Source organism: Protopterus annectens, chromosome 11.part0 (assembly GCF_019279795.1).
Source record: "Protopterus annectens isolate FY-2018-M chromosome 11.part0, PAN1.0, whole genome shotgun sequence".
In the NCBI taxonomy this organism is placed as follows: domain Eukaryota; kingdom Metazoa; phylum Chordata; order Ceratodontiformes; family Protopteridae; genus Protopterus; species Protopterus annectens.
This window is the reverse complement of record NC_056745.1, coordinates 1,246,885,512-1,246,899,190: the sequence shown is the minus strand read 5'-3', so window position 1 is coordinate 1,246,899,190 and position 13,679 is coordinate 1,246,885,512. Positions and strand designations below refer to the sequence as shown.

The 13,679-nt window shown below is 36.9% G+C and overlaps 1 protein-coding gene across 1 annotated transcript in view; it reads left to right on the top strand.

The window, feature by feature from the left end:
* The window catches only part of LOC122815810 (guanylate-binding protein 1-like), an 869,945-nt gene that overhangs the window by 429,389 nt on the left and 426,877 nt on the right, over positions 1 to 13,679 (top strand). The window lies entirely within an intron of this gene.

Genomic DNA, 13,679 nt, shown 5'->3' with positions numbered 1-13,679 from the left:
TGTGCATTTCTGATGGGAGTCATCATCCACAGTTCCAGTGCATAGACAGCACTCCCCACCAGGTGGCCATTTGGGATGCCCCCCCTAGCAAATACCTGATACAGCTGTAAGGCATGCCATATGTGGGAGTCATGATAGCTTCCAGGGCTGCCAGCACACACATCCATGATAATGCCCTGGGCATTGCACACTACCTGGCAGTTGATGGAGGGGTATCTCTTGTGGTTTATGTAGCACCTACCCTGCTCACCGGGTGGTGTCTTGATGTGTATGTGCGTGCAGTCTATTGCATCCAGTACCTCCGGGTAGTCTGCCACATGGTGGAAGAGACATATATTGCTGGCCAACTCCTCCTGCATTTGGGGGAAGTATATGTGCTCATTGGCATGTGGCAACATGGCATCCAGGAACTGCTGGATTACCCTGGATGCTGATGCCTGTGTGATCCCCATGATATCCCCAGCTGGCCTTTGAAAGGTACCTGTGGCTAGTATTCTCAAGCTTACACATACCTTCGTGTCCACTGGGTTGGGTTCCCATCTGTTATTTCTGGCTCTGAGGCATGGCCGGCACAGCTCAACAAGTTGCTGTATGGTGTCCCTGTCCACCCTGTATCGCTCTAATATCTCTGGATCATGTAGCCCCTGGCAGGTTACCCTGAGTCTGAACACTCTTCTCCTCCTCTGGTGCCTGAGATGGTTGTCAGCATCATCCTCCACACCACCATCAGTCTCCGACACATGCTGGTGAATCAAAGCTATGGCAGCCCCTAATATGTACATATTAAAAGTTCCCTGTCTGTATACACCAATGGTGCAGAGTGTCTGGGAATACACAAGTGTGTGTGAGGTGCTTTCACACTTTATATTATTGTACAATGGATGCTGCTGGTGTAATTGGGTTTGTATGTGCAATTCCAGCTGCAGGGTATCTTAATTATAGGTTTTACAGCAGGTACTGCTATTATGGGGCTTTTGGTGTTGAATTACGCTTGGCTGCCATGATTCATCTATTGCCCTTTACTTCACTTTTCAACCCGGTTCCCCTCCCATTGTCATGCATGCATACAGCTGTTGGCTTTCTTGTTTTGTACTTTCCCAACCCAGGATTGGGTAGCAAAATGTGTTATGTAGCTGATCTACTGCAAGTTTGCTTTGTTCTGCTGTGATGGTTATCTTTTCTTTGCAGTACGGCACCAGCCCTTTCCTGTTCTTCAGGTAGCTGCTAGCAGCCTTGCTAGCTGTTGTCAATGGCCACTGTGAGTTCCTAGGTGTTAATTACTCATTTGTACTCCAATTACCATGCTGCAGCATTTCCTTATTGTCTTCCCATATCCTTCTTGTTTCAGCTGTGGTGAGCACTGTGCACAGCTGTTTACTGTGTTTTGAGCACATTTTGATCCACGTTGACATGCACTTTTGGTTACCTTGTGTGCTCTCAGCTAAGGAAAGCTATGGCTACTTCCACACCCCTATCCTGCAGCTTTGCTTAGCAACAGACAACCAGGATTAGCAATGCTCCAATGTGCTTACAGCTAAGGTGGCGTACCCCTCTCTTGATGTCATCTTTATCTCCAGGCCACACCTCGGTGTTGTACTGCTATGCTGTGAGGTACATCTTTACGTCAGCGGGGATTTTGCGATTCAGTATTACTTGTCTCATTTGCATGGCATTGACTACTAATTCCTAGTTACCACGCAGAACACTGTCACAGACCCTTAGCAACCCTTGCGCCATGGTTGTGGTGTAGCATGCGTGTCATTGACTATAATGGGGAATTCATGAACTGTGTTACATTGCTGTTTTATTTCATATAAATATATTTTCATTGTGATCCCGTTTGCACACCGATGCATTGCAATTTTACTTTGCGTTAGTGTGGCCATGGCATCAAATGTTCTTTTTTATGTGTTGTGCATTTTTTTTATGCCAATGGCTATATATTTAGCCATTGGCATGTATTAACAGTATACCACACAAAGGAAACCAACAGCCTGTAAACTCCCAAAGGAAATCCAACAGTAAACTCAGCTGGAGTACACCCAAAGTAAGCAGCTATACAAGCAGATAAATCCAATAAGCGAAAAACTGAAAGCTGAAAACTGGAAAACTAGAAAACTCTGGCAAAACTGCTTTATTTAAGCCTTAAAAATATAGCTTTTCGTCAGTCCACAGACTAACTTCTTCAGAAACAATGTATCCAAAAAAAGTTTCAACAGTACTCTTGGCTTTAAAAACTCTGAGTAATGACATCACTTCCTCAAATTGACTTAGGGATAGCACCCTCTTTCCATCACTATGATCATCACACTCAAGTATTCATACAATAATATAATTCCACTTAAAAATTAGATGCATGGAATTAAAAATACAATGATAAAAGAATATATATATAAAAAATAATATTATAATGAAGTCAAATATGAACATTATAATTATAAATGTACATATTCTAACTAAAAACCTGATGCAGCAAATATAAATTCCCAAACTGCATAAAATTCACTGCTCCATTTCTATATGTGACTCTCCTATTTACCAAGTGTGATGGGGTTCAACATCTAAAAAATTTTATAAAAATTATATAACATTTATGTAAAATTTATATAAAATTTTATTCATGTAAACATGCATAAATATAAACTCATTAAAATACCCCATATTGAATTTAACTACCTCTCCAGGCTCTTTAACTTTAAAATGCATGAAATGGACAACATGCCATTGAGACCTGGAGAAGCAAATGCTCGGAGTCTCAATTGCCAAAGCAATTCCTTCCTTTCTAATAATAATGAATCCTTCCCTTTTCCATGTCTGGTATTTATATGATCAATAGCCATAAAGCCAAATCCATGCTCAGGATGCTCTTGAATGTGTTTAGCTAGGGCATTTTCTTCCTTGTTCTTTTTTATAGCATACTCATGTTCATATATGCGTTGGCACAGTTTCATGTCCATTTTCCCCACATAGAAACACGGACAGGAAAGACATACTGCCACATATACAACATGAGAACTTTTACAGTTATATCTTTCTTTTACTGTATAGATGTTGTGCCGGATAGAAAACTGAAGCCCAGTTTTGACAAATCTGCAATATCTACATGAATTGCATGTATACATACCAGCCCTTATATTTGCATCTCCCGACTGGCCTTCCAAAATGTTCTTTAGGCCAGCGCCCTTCCTATATGTAAACTGAACTAGGGGACCCAATTGCTGCAGGCCGTCAAACTCACTGATAGCGACTGCCCAAAATCTTTTTATAATAGAGCTGATTTCTGGGGCATCCAAGCTATATGTCATTACATACCTCATGGACTGATTAACGGACTGAGGATTCTCATCTGTCCCCTTATCTACATTCAGTGACCCCTGATGGAAATTCAATAGCGGTTGGTAAAATCCAACCCTTCTCTTCTGCTGTACCTCCATTATTAGCTCTACCAACATGGGGGTGGGGTAGCCTCTATTAGAAAACAATTCTTTGATGTTTTCCATTTCTACCACAAAATCATCATCTAAGGTCACCATTCTAGCCGCTCGAACTAAGAGCATCCTGAGCATGGATTTGGCTTTATGGCTATTGATCATATAAATACCAGACATGGAAAAGGGAAGGATTCATTATTATTAGAAAGGAAGGAATTGCTTTGGCAATTGAGACTCAGAGCATTTGCTTCTCCAGGTCTCAATGGCATGTTGTCCATTTCATGCATTTTAAAGTTAAAGAGCCTGGAGAGGTAGTTAAATTCAATATGGGGTATTTTAATGAGTTTATATTTATGCATGTTTACATGAATAAAATTTTATATAAATTTTACATAAATGTTATATAATTTTTATAAAGATTTTTTTAGATGTTGAACCCCATCACACTTGGTAAATAGGAGAGTCACATTTAGAAATGGAGCAGTGAATTTTATGCAGTTTGGGAATTTGTATTTGCTGCATCAGGTTTTTAGTTAGAATATGTACATTTATAATTATAATGTTCATATTTGACTTCATTATAATATTATTTTTTATATATATTCTTTTATTATTGTATTTTTAATTCCATGCATCTAATTTTTAAGTGGAATTATATTATTGTATGAATACTTGAGTGCGATGATCATAGTGATGGAAAGAGGGTGTGCTATCCCTTTAAGTCAATTTGAGGAAGTGATGTCATTACTCAGAGTTTTTAAAGCCAAGAGTACTGTTGAAACTTTTTTTGGATACATTGTTTCTGAAGAAGTTAGTCTGTGGACTGATGAAAAGCTATATTTTTAAGGCTTAAATAAAGCAGTTTTGCCAGAGTTTTCCAGTTTTCCAGTTTTCAGCTTTCAGTTTTTCGCTTATTGGATTTATCTGCTTGTATAGCTGCTTAATTTGGGTGTACTCCAGCTGAGTTTGCTGTTGGATTTCCTTTGGGAGTTTACAGGCCGTTGGTTTCCTTTGTGTGGTTTCTGAAGTTTGTTTCGTGTTTTTACATGTATTAACAGTATAATATGTGAGTTTGGTCTGCTGCCATAGCTCCGATTTTATGTTTGAAAAAATGTAAACCGTTTTTTTTTGGTTTACATTTCTGCATGCTTACGCTACGCCGGCACCACTTCATGAATCGCTATATACTTTCATTTGCATGCTACACTGCTGCACATGGGGTAATTAGCATACATGCGCTGGGAGCTGTGCAGCTGTGGCATATGATGATAGTGCACATGGAAATTGCTCGGCGGCCATATTTGGTGTTAGATCACTGACGCTACGCCTGCGCCTGGCACAAGCGTCATGAATCCCGGGGATTGTTACTACAAAAAAATTATTAATGACATTTTCTTTTTACCTAAGCCATTATGAAAGCATTAGAATAACTTGGGGATATAGCTGTTATGAAAACATTAGCATAATCTGGGGATATAGATGCTCCTGTAGCAACAGCATTTACCTGCTGAAAAAAGATTGAATTAAATTAAAAATATACTAACATCTCCATTTTCAAACAAATCAAATCATGATAAAAAATTCTGCGGGCACAATGATTCATTTCTAACCAAGTCCAAAGCCCACGTACTGTATGTTCAATCAGTTGGCTATTACACTTCCGATCAGATAGCCAAGTGCAGTATTTACAATTCGGGATTATTTGTGCTGTAGATGTCTGCCACTTCTTTGCCTACTTGATTAACCTTATCAAACACTTTCTTAGCATCTTCTTCCAACTTCTTCTTCTATCATACCTATTGCAATGTTAGCAGCAGAGTTTGACCCTGCTCTCTGCTATATCATAGATATCAAAAACAAATACAGTTATACTAACCTAGGACTGACCCTTGTAGCATTAAATCAGTCCTGTCTCTCTTTCCTAACACCTTCTGTCTAATCATTACCTTTGGTGATCTACTGTTTGACTGGAATGGTGGTGTTTCTCCACATCCCTGACCTTACAAATAATGCCCTCCTTTATGTAGAACACTATGCTACTGCCACCCCATTTCTCTCTTTGACATAACTGAACAACTAATACTCAGGCATCACTATATGCCACTGTCTCCCATCACTGGATATGTTTCTGTGATATGAGAAATGTAGCTTCAATTTTGCTTCACTATTTGCTGCTCAGTCTCCTTCCTATTTGCATTACAAATATACTATCTAACCTTGCTCTATGTCACCCTTCTTCATGTAAACACACTCTTCAGAACAGCAAAGAGTCTGCAAGCCAAAAAATCCTGAACGCTGTTTTATTGATTAAAATAAAGTTAGCGTTTTCGCCGCTCACAAAGAGAAGCTTCTTCAGAGAAAATGTTCAAAAAGGCACCAAAACTTTTTGAACATTTAAATACATAAACATATTACATCACTTCCTGATTACCACAAAATGTGGTGAAATACCATATTTCCTTAATAAACAACTTCTTTTGTAAACAATAAATTATACGATAACAGTTAAAATGTATTATATTATATTAATTGTTCCCAAAAGGGCTATACATCCAAAAACTTAAAAAGTTTGCAAAAAAGTATAATAAAAAACAACAGAAAAAAGTAAAACTGTGTAAACATCCCATAGTAATAAACTAAAACCAAAAGTCAGTGTTGCATAATATACTAATAAGGACAGCACATATGAAGGTGCGATACAAGTTGCATAACTCTATAAAGAAACAAGGAGATCTTAAAACATTTATCTTAAAATTGTTGAAGATGATTAAAAATATTTTTAATGATAATTTTGCTGCCAATATTAATGTTAATGTTAATATTTTGCCATTTACAATTTTTCTTCTTTAGAGTTGGAACCTGAACTAGTTGAATTGCTAGCTTTAGGTAACACTTTTGTTCCTTCTAGACAATGTGATGTGGCTAAATTGTTGATTGATTTAAAATGTTATGTACGAAAACTTAATTTGAGATTATTATTTAACAATGTCATGGATAATGCAAATAATGGTTTGAAACTTTCCAGCATTTTTAATCCCCCCTTACACGTTGTGTTGCGGATGTTTGAAAACGCATGTGAGCTTGACATTCGACATATGAATAGATTCCACATGCCTATGATGAACATATTTAACATCACAAAAGAACAGTTGTCAGCGCTTAACCACTTACGTGAATCACCTGTCAGAGTAATTAAACCAGATAAAGGGGGTGGTTTAGTTATTTTTGAAAAAATTGAATATATAGAAAGAATGCTATTAGTTTTAGACTCTCCAGCTTATGAAATTTCTTCCCTTAATGTAATGAATGGTTGTTTCAATAGACTGAGAGGTTATTTTAGGGATTTATTCATTGATGGCAGAATTGACATGGATATGTATAAATATATTGACTTCTCCCAACCAAGGGTCCCGGTCATGTTTGGCATACCTAAAGTTCACAAAAACTGCACAGACCCGCCTATCAGGGCATTAGTGGATGGGAGGTGTTCCATTTCTTATCCATGTTCTAAATATATGGATTTTCTGCTTTCTAAATATATCAAGCACATCCCGAGCATTTGCAAAGACTCTTGGACTTTTCTATCAAATATCAATAGCATTAACTATGATAGTTCTTATAACTTCCTTACTATCGACGTTGTCGATTTGTATACTTCCATCCCGCATCAGGAGGCAACGGAATGGATAGGTTTACTGTTAGGGGAGCTAAAAGCCCCTAGAAACGAAATTGACAATATCACAGAGCTTCTTGATATTGTACTTACCTCCAACTTCTTTCTGTTTGAGAAAGAATACTACATCCAAAAACAAGGGGTGGCCATGGGCTCCCCCTGTGGGGCGAGTGTAGCGAACATGTTTATGGCTTACTAGGAGGAACACCACATCTTTGATAATTTGGATTGGATGGAGCACATTTGTTTCTACACTCGCTTTTTAGATGATGTGTTTATCCTTTTTAAAGGGGATGTACATTTGGCGCAATCGTTTGTGGACTACCTTAATCAAACTACAACTTTTCTTAAGTTCACACACAATTTTTCGAGTGAAGGGATTGACTATTTAGATGTGAAATTAATTAAGGATAGAATTAATTTTAAATTCCAGTCCAAAATTTTTAGGAAGGAAACATATGTCAACTCCTTCCTTCACTTTTCGAGCTCCCACCCTTTCAAGCAAAAGAGGGCCATTGTCAAAGGACAATTAGTTAGGGCGGTAAGAATGTGTAGTAAGCCATCCGATTTCACCACCGAATGTTCATTTCTAAAAGACATGTTCACCAATCGTGGATACCCTCAGGCCACAATTGATGAACTAATAGAAGAGGTAGAATACAAGAGATGTAATGGGATTTACAAACCACTGCTTAATCATCAAGCACTGGTTCCACGAAACGTAGGGGAAGTTGTGATAAATTCGAGTGTTTCTTACACTGCCAATATGGGTACTATTGACACGGTGGCTCCTTTATCCTTGAGTTTTATTACCACATTCAACAATAATTCTAAACAAATTTTAGAAATCATTCAAAAGAATTGGCATTTTATTTCTAGTAACCCCTCCCTAGCTGACAAACTAGGAATGAAACCCCGGATAGTTTACAAAAGAGGAAGTAATATCAAAGAGTTATTGCAAAGGAGCTTGGGGTCTAATCCCCTCAACAGACTTAAAGGATCTTTTACTTGTGGATTTTGCAACTGGTGTAAAGTTATCCGCACCGGTAGCACATTTTGTATAAGGGATACCAAATATGACATTAAATTTAAAATCAACTGTGAAACAAAGTCAGTTATATACATTGCTTCTTGCGTTTGCTGTTCAGCTTTTTATGTCGGTAAAACCGATAGGAAATTTAGAGAGCATGTTTACCAACATTGTTACGCTATCAAAAATTGTAAAAGCGACAACGCACTAGCTAAGCATATAGTTAACAATCCAGGACATAGTTTCCAGTTTATGGGCATTGATCATATGCCGTCTACAATCCGGGGTGGTCCTTTATCTCTCTTATTAGAGAACCGGGAGATTGAATGGCAACTTAGATTAGATGCCTTCAACCTCCCAGGGTTAAACGAGAGCTGTAATATAGCCCCAGTACTGAAATATAAGGCTTATTTAAGGTGATGTTTTTTAACACCCATCTGACATTAATATTGGCAACAAAATTATCATTAAAAATACTTTTAATCATCTTCAACAATTTTAAGATAAATTTTTTTAAGATCTCCTTGGTTCTTTATAGAGTTATGCAATTTGTATCGCACCTTCATATGTGCTGTCCTTATTAATATATTATGAAACACTGACTTTTGGTTTTAGTTTATTACTATGGGATGTTTACACAGTTTTACTTTTTTCTGTGGTTTTTTATTATACTTTTTTGCAAACATTTTAAGTTTTTGGATGTATAGCCCTTTTGGGAACAATTAATATAATATAATATAATACATTTTAACTGTTATCGTATAATTTATTGTTTACAAAAGAAGTTGTTTATTAAGGAAATATGGTATTTCACCACATTTTGTGGTAATCAGGAAGTGATGTAATATGTTTATGTATTTAACTGTTCAAAAAGTTTTGGCGCCTTTTTGAACATTTTCTTTGAAGAAGCTTCTCTTTGTGAGTGGCGAAAACGCTAACTTTATTTTAATCAATAAAACAGCGTTCAGGATTTTTTGGCTTGCAGACTCTTTGCTGTTCTGAAGAGCATGTTTACAGTTTGTTTTTACTTTTCTGGTTTCACACCCTTCTTCATGTGATACATTTTGTGGCTGTTTGATGTTTCTGTCTGCTGCCCAAGTACATGTACTTTCTGCTACTGCATGAGTACATACCCATCACAGACTTCTGTGCTCATCCTTCCTTTCCATCCTGGTTTTAAAGTATGCCTGTTTAGATGCACTCAATCCATCTCTGAATACTGTTATCTATTTTATGTTATGGCAGAGCCTGTTTCTGGCACAAAGTTTGACTTTTGTGAGGACTCCCTCATCCTTTTATCAGTCACAAGATATTGACTCATGTCTACTACCACTGACAAGTTATTATACTCCTTAATCTTCTCCTTCCTTGGTGTAATGGATGCTGGCACTGGTCATTATACTCCTTAATCTTCTCCTTCCTTGGTGTAATGGATGCTGCCACTGGTCATTATACTCTTTAATCTTCTCCTTTCTTGGTGTAATGGATGTTGGCACTGGTCATTATACTCCTTAATCGTCTACTTTCTTGGTGTAATGGATGCTGGCACTAGTCATTATGCTCATTAAATTTCTCCTTCCTTGGTGTAATGGATGCTGGCACTGGTCATTATACTCCTTAATCTTCTCCTTCCTTGGTGTAATGGATGCTGGCACTGGTTATTATGCTCCTTAAATTTCTCCTTCCTTGGTGTAATGGATACTGGCACTGGTCATTATGCTCCTTAATCTTCTCCTTTCTTGGTGTAATGGATGCTGGCACTGGTCATTATACTCCTTAATCGTCTCTTTTCTTGGTGTAATGGATGCTGGCACTGGTCATTATGCTCCTTAAATTTCTCCTACCTTGGTGTAATGGATGCTGGCACTGGTCATTATACTCCTTAATCTTCTCCTTCCTTGGTGTAATGGATGCTGGCACTGGTCATTATGCTCCTTAAATTTCTCCTTCCTTGGTGTAATGGATACTGGCACTGGTCATTATGCTCCTTAATCTTCTCCTTTCTTGGTGTAAAGGATGCCGGCACTGGTCATTATACTCCTTAATCTTCTCCTTCCTTGGTGTAATGGATGCTGGCACTGGTCATTATACTCCTTAATCTTCTCCTTCCTTGGTGTAATGGATGCTGGCAGTGGTCATTATACTCCCTAATCTTCTCCTTCCTTGGTGTAATGGATGCTGGCACTGGTCATTATACTCCTTAATCTTCTCCATCCTTGATGTAATGTATGCTGGTACTAGTAACTTACTTGCTACCACTTTCACAGTCCCTTCCAGTAAGTTATTGATGCTTATGTGCATCTCAGCATGCACCCATCTCTATCCTGTGTTGACCATTTTGGACACTACCTTCTATGTCTTACTAAATGTATACTTCAGGAGCAGTATATTTTTCGTATGCTTTGTACTTGAGTCTGCAGCCAGCAAAACCATCATTTCTGACCATATAATCTTTGACATTACACCCATTATCAGCATCACCCCCTCACATATCTGTACCACCCCAGTCTTCCGATCATTCTGTACTGTTACCTTTCATCATCTATGTGCTACACTTAATTCCTTTCTCATTTCTTCTAAACTTATCTACAGGCCTTGGCCATTTGTCCTTCATTTTTTACACTCTGTCTCTGCCATCTTCCTGCCTTCTTCCCTGCATACTTTGTTCATGTTCACCATGTTGTAGGGGTGCCTTCATGGCTACCTCTAGCTTTGCTTCTCCTTATCAAGTGTAAAACCAGGCATTAGCCATGTGTGATATAGCCTACACAGTTTAAAAACAATTTATTTATTTTTTGTAGTGATATATGCTAGTACTTAAAAATGGTATATTTATTATAGTTGATGATTATTTAGCAAACAACCTTCTAAAATACTTAATCCTGATTGGTTAAGACCTCATCAACTTCAGGTCTTTAATTTTATATAAAAAGTGATTAAAAAAAGCAACAACAGACAAATCAAGATCCTCACAGAGAAAATCAAATTAATTTAAAGATTCTTACAAATTTATTAAACTAACAGGCCAGACTGCCATGGTTTGACATTTATTTGAAGAGCTGCCAATTGCCATAGTCAAATCATGGCAGTTTAAAAATAAATAAATAGATAATAATATAGCAGATGTAGCATTTAATAATATATAATTATTAAGCAATGTGTTAGTATAACTTTTTTCTTTTGTGTAGCTTTATTTTCCATTGCTATAAATTGAAATAAAAATAAAATCACATCCCCACAGTGTCACTTCTGCACATTAGAAATATTATGTATTACCACACAAAGGCACTATATTGTTAAAATGTATATTTTGTCTCATAACATGCAAAGAAGAAGAAGAAGAATATTACAGTTCCATAGCAAATGTGAAACTACAGTAATGTCAAATACTGCTTTATGGAATTATTTTTAAATGATGTGTTAGTCGTCCACCACAACCCCACTCAGAAACCTGTCCTGTCCTGCACCTCCATGTCACAGCTCCAGTTAGAGGAGTAAAGATCAGGTATTTCAGAACAGTGATTATTATCATGGAATAGAGCTAAGTTTTTGAAATATGCTTACTATCTCATAAAATACAAAGAAAACTGTCACAGCTCATGTTGTTTTCTGGAATTAGTTTAAAGCGCACACATAAGCACAAATGCACGTACATAAGCAGACACACACACACACACACACACACACACACACACACACACACACACACACACACACACACTCTCATAAGCATATGCAGATACTCACATACACCCATGCATGCGCATATTCACAGACAAACATAAACGTATGTACCTATGCACAGACACTCATAATCAAACACACACACACACACACACACACACACACACACACACACACACACACACACACAGATGCACACACAGGGGGTACAGCTTCAGACAAGTTTATACACACACACACACACACACACACACACACACACACACACACACACACACACACACACATATATAGGTCTGTAATCAGATACACATATTTACTGATTAGTCATTCCTAAAAGTACAATATATGAAATATTCCACCATAAATAAAGAAGGGAAGTGATAGCATATTCTAAAAGACAGCAGTAAACCATTAAACACACAGAAAATGCAAATATCCTTTAGAATTAAAATTAAAAGGACAATAAAAAAGTAAAGACTAATAAATCCATAGGCCATTTTTAAAGTATAATAATGATCCCTGGGTGGAAATTACAGGGAAAGAATAGACCATTCAGTGGTGGGCAGACGTGATGCCTGACATACACAAGTTGTATTTTTTCCATTTAAATGTAGTCTGTAAATACCTCACAACCTTCTCTTGTGACAGTTTGATGCAGTGTTGCAATTTAACTACACATACTTTACTATTTGTCACAATGTCTCTGATAGTGTTCTCCACTATATTTTTTTCAGTGCTTTTTCATCGGATTCATAGGAGTTTCAAGGCAATTTAGTCTTGCAACCCTCAACAGACTGCCAATAACCACCCACATGCTGTACCCTCCCATTAGTCCTGTGGTAACATTATTTTGTGACATTAATTTATTTATTTGTTTATTTGTTTGTTTCCTTTGTTAACCGGGAAAGGCCAAATGAGAAAATGTAGTGGCTCCTTTTCAACAGCAGTCTGAGGAGAAAAGCTTTAACATGTAATACTTAAAACATTACAAGAATTGAACCATACATTAAATATTCCCAGGTGATGCTATGGCAGTCCTGTATAGTGCAAGATTATAAGATAATTACTATTTATTGCTACATATAACTATGATTATTCACATTAGAGTTCACTCTTCTGGACTCATGCTTTTAACATGTGCAGTTCTGTGTATTCAATAAGATGTGCATTCATGTTCCTATATTTGCTGTTTTAGAACTTGCACATCTCAAGCACAATCATGCCACAATGCCCCAAAGTGTTCGATATGAGGAAAGATTATTTCACCAATCATTAGAAGAACAAATGAAAACATATGTAAGATTAAAAGTTAGGTATTAAAATAAAAGGTGAAACCAGAGATCTGAATTTTTTTGCTAAGAATCATAACAGTAATCATAATGCAGCCACCATAGTTAGACTCTGGGATATTAAAAATAAAATTCCATTTTTTCATGGTTTGAAATTCTAGAGTTTATAGTCGTGTCTATAAAATGTAATTTCTGGTCATTGCCATGAATCTTTTATATTTTTGAGTGATTATACATAAAATTAAAACTGATTTTATGTACAGAACTCTGAATAAAGTAGCCCTATGTATGCATAAAATGGCTATTTATCAGTACAAGAAAAAAGGCAGGTGTGTGTGTGTGTGTGTGTGTGTGTGTGTGTGTATATGTATATATACATATATATATATATATATATATATATATATATATATATATGTGTGTGTGTGTGTGTGTGTGTGTGTGTGTGTGTGTGTGTGCGTGTATACAGATATATTTGCATCTTCCAAGAGTTTATATTAAACAAATTCAAGCCTGAATAAATTCAAACTACTAGTCATTTACTTTTATAAGCATGGATTAACTGCATT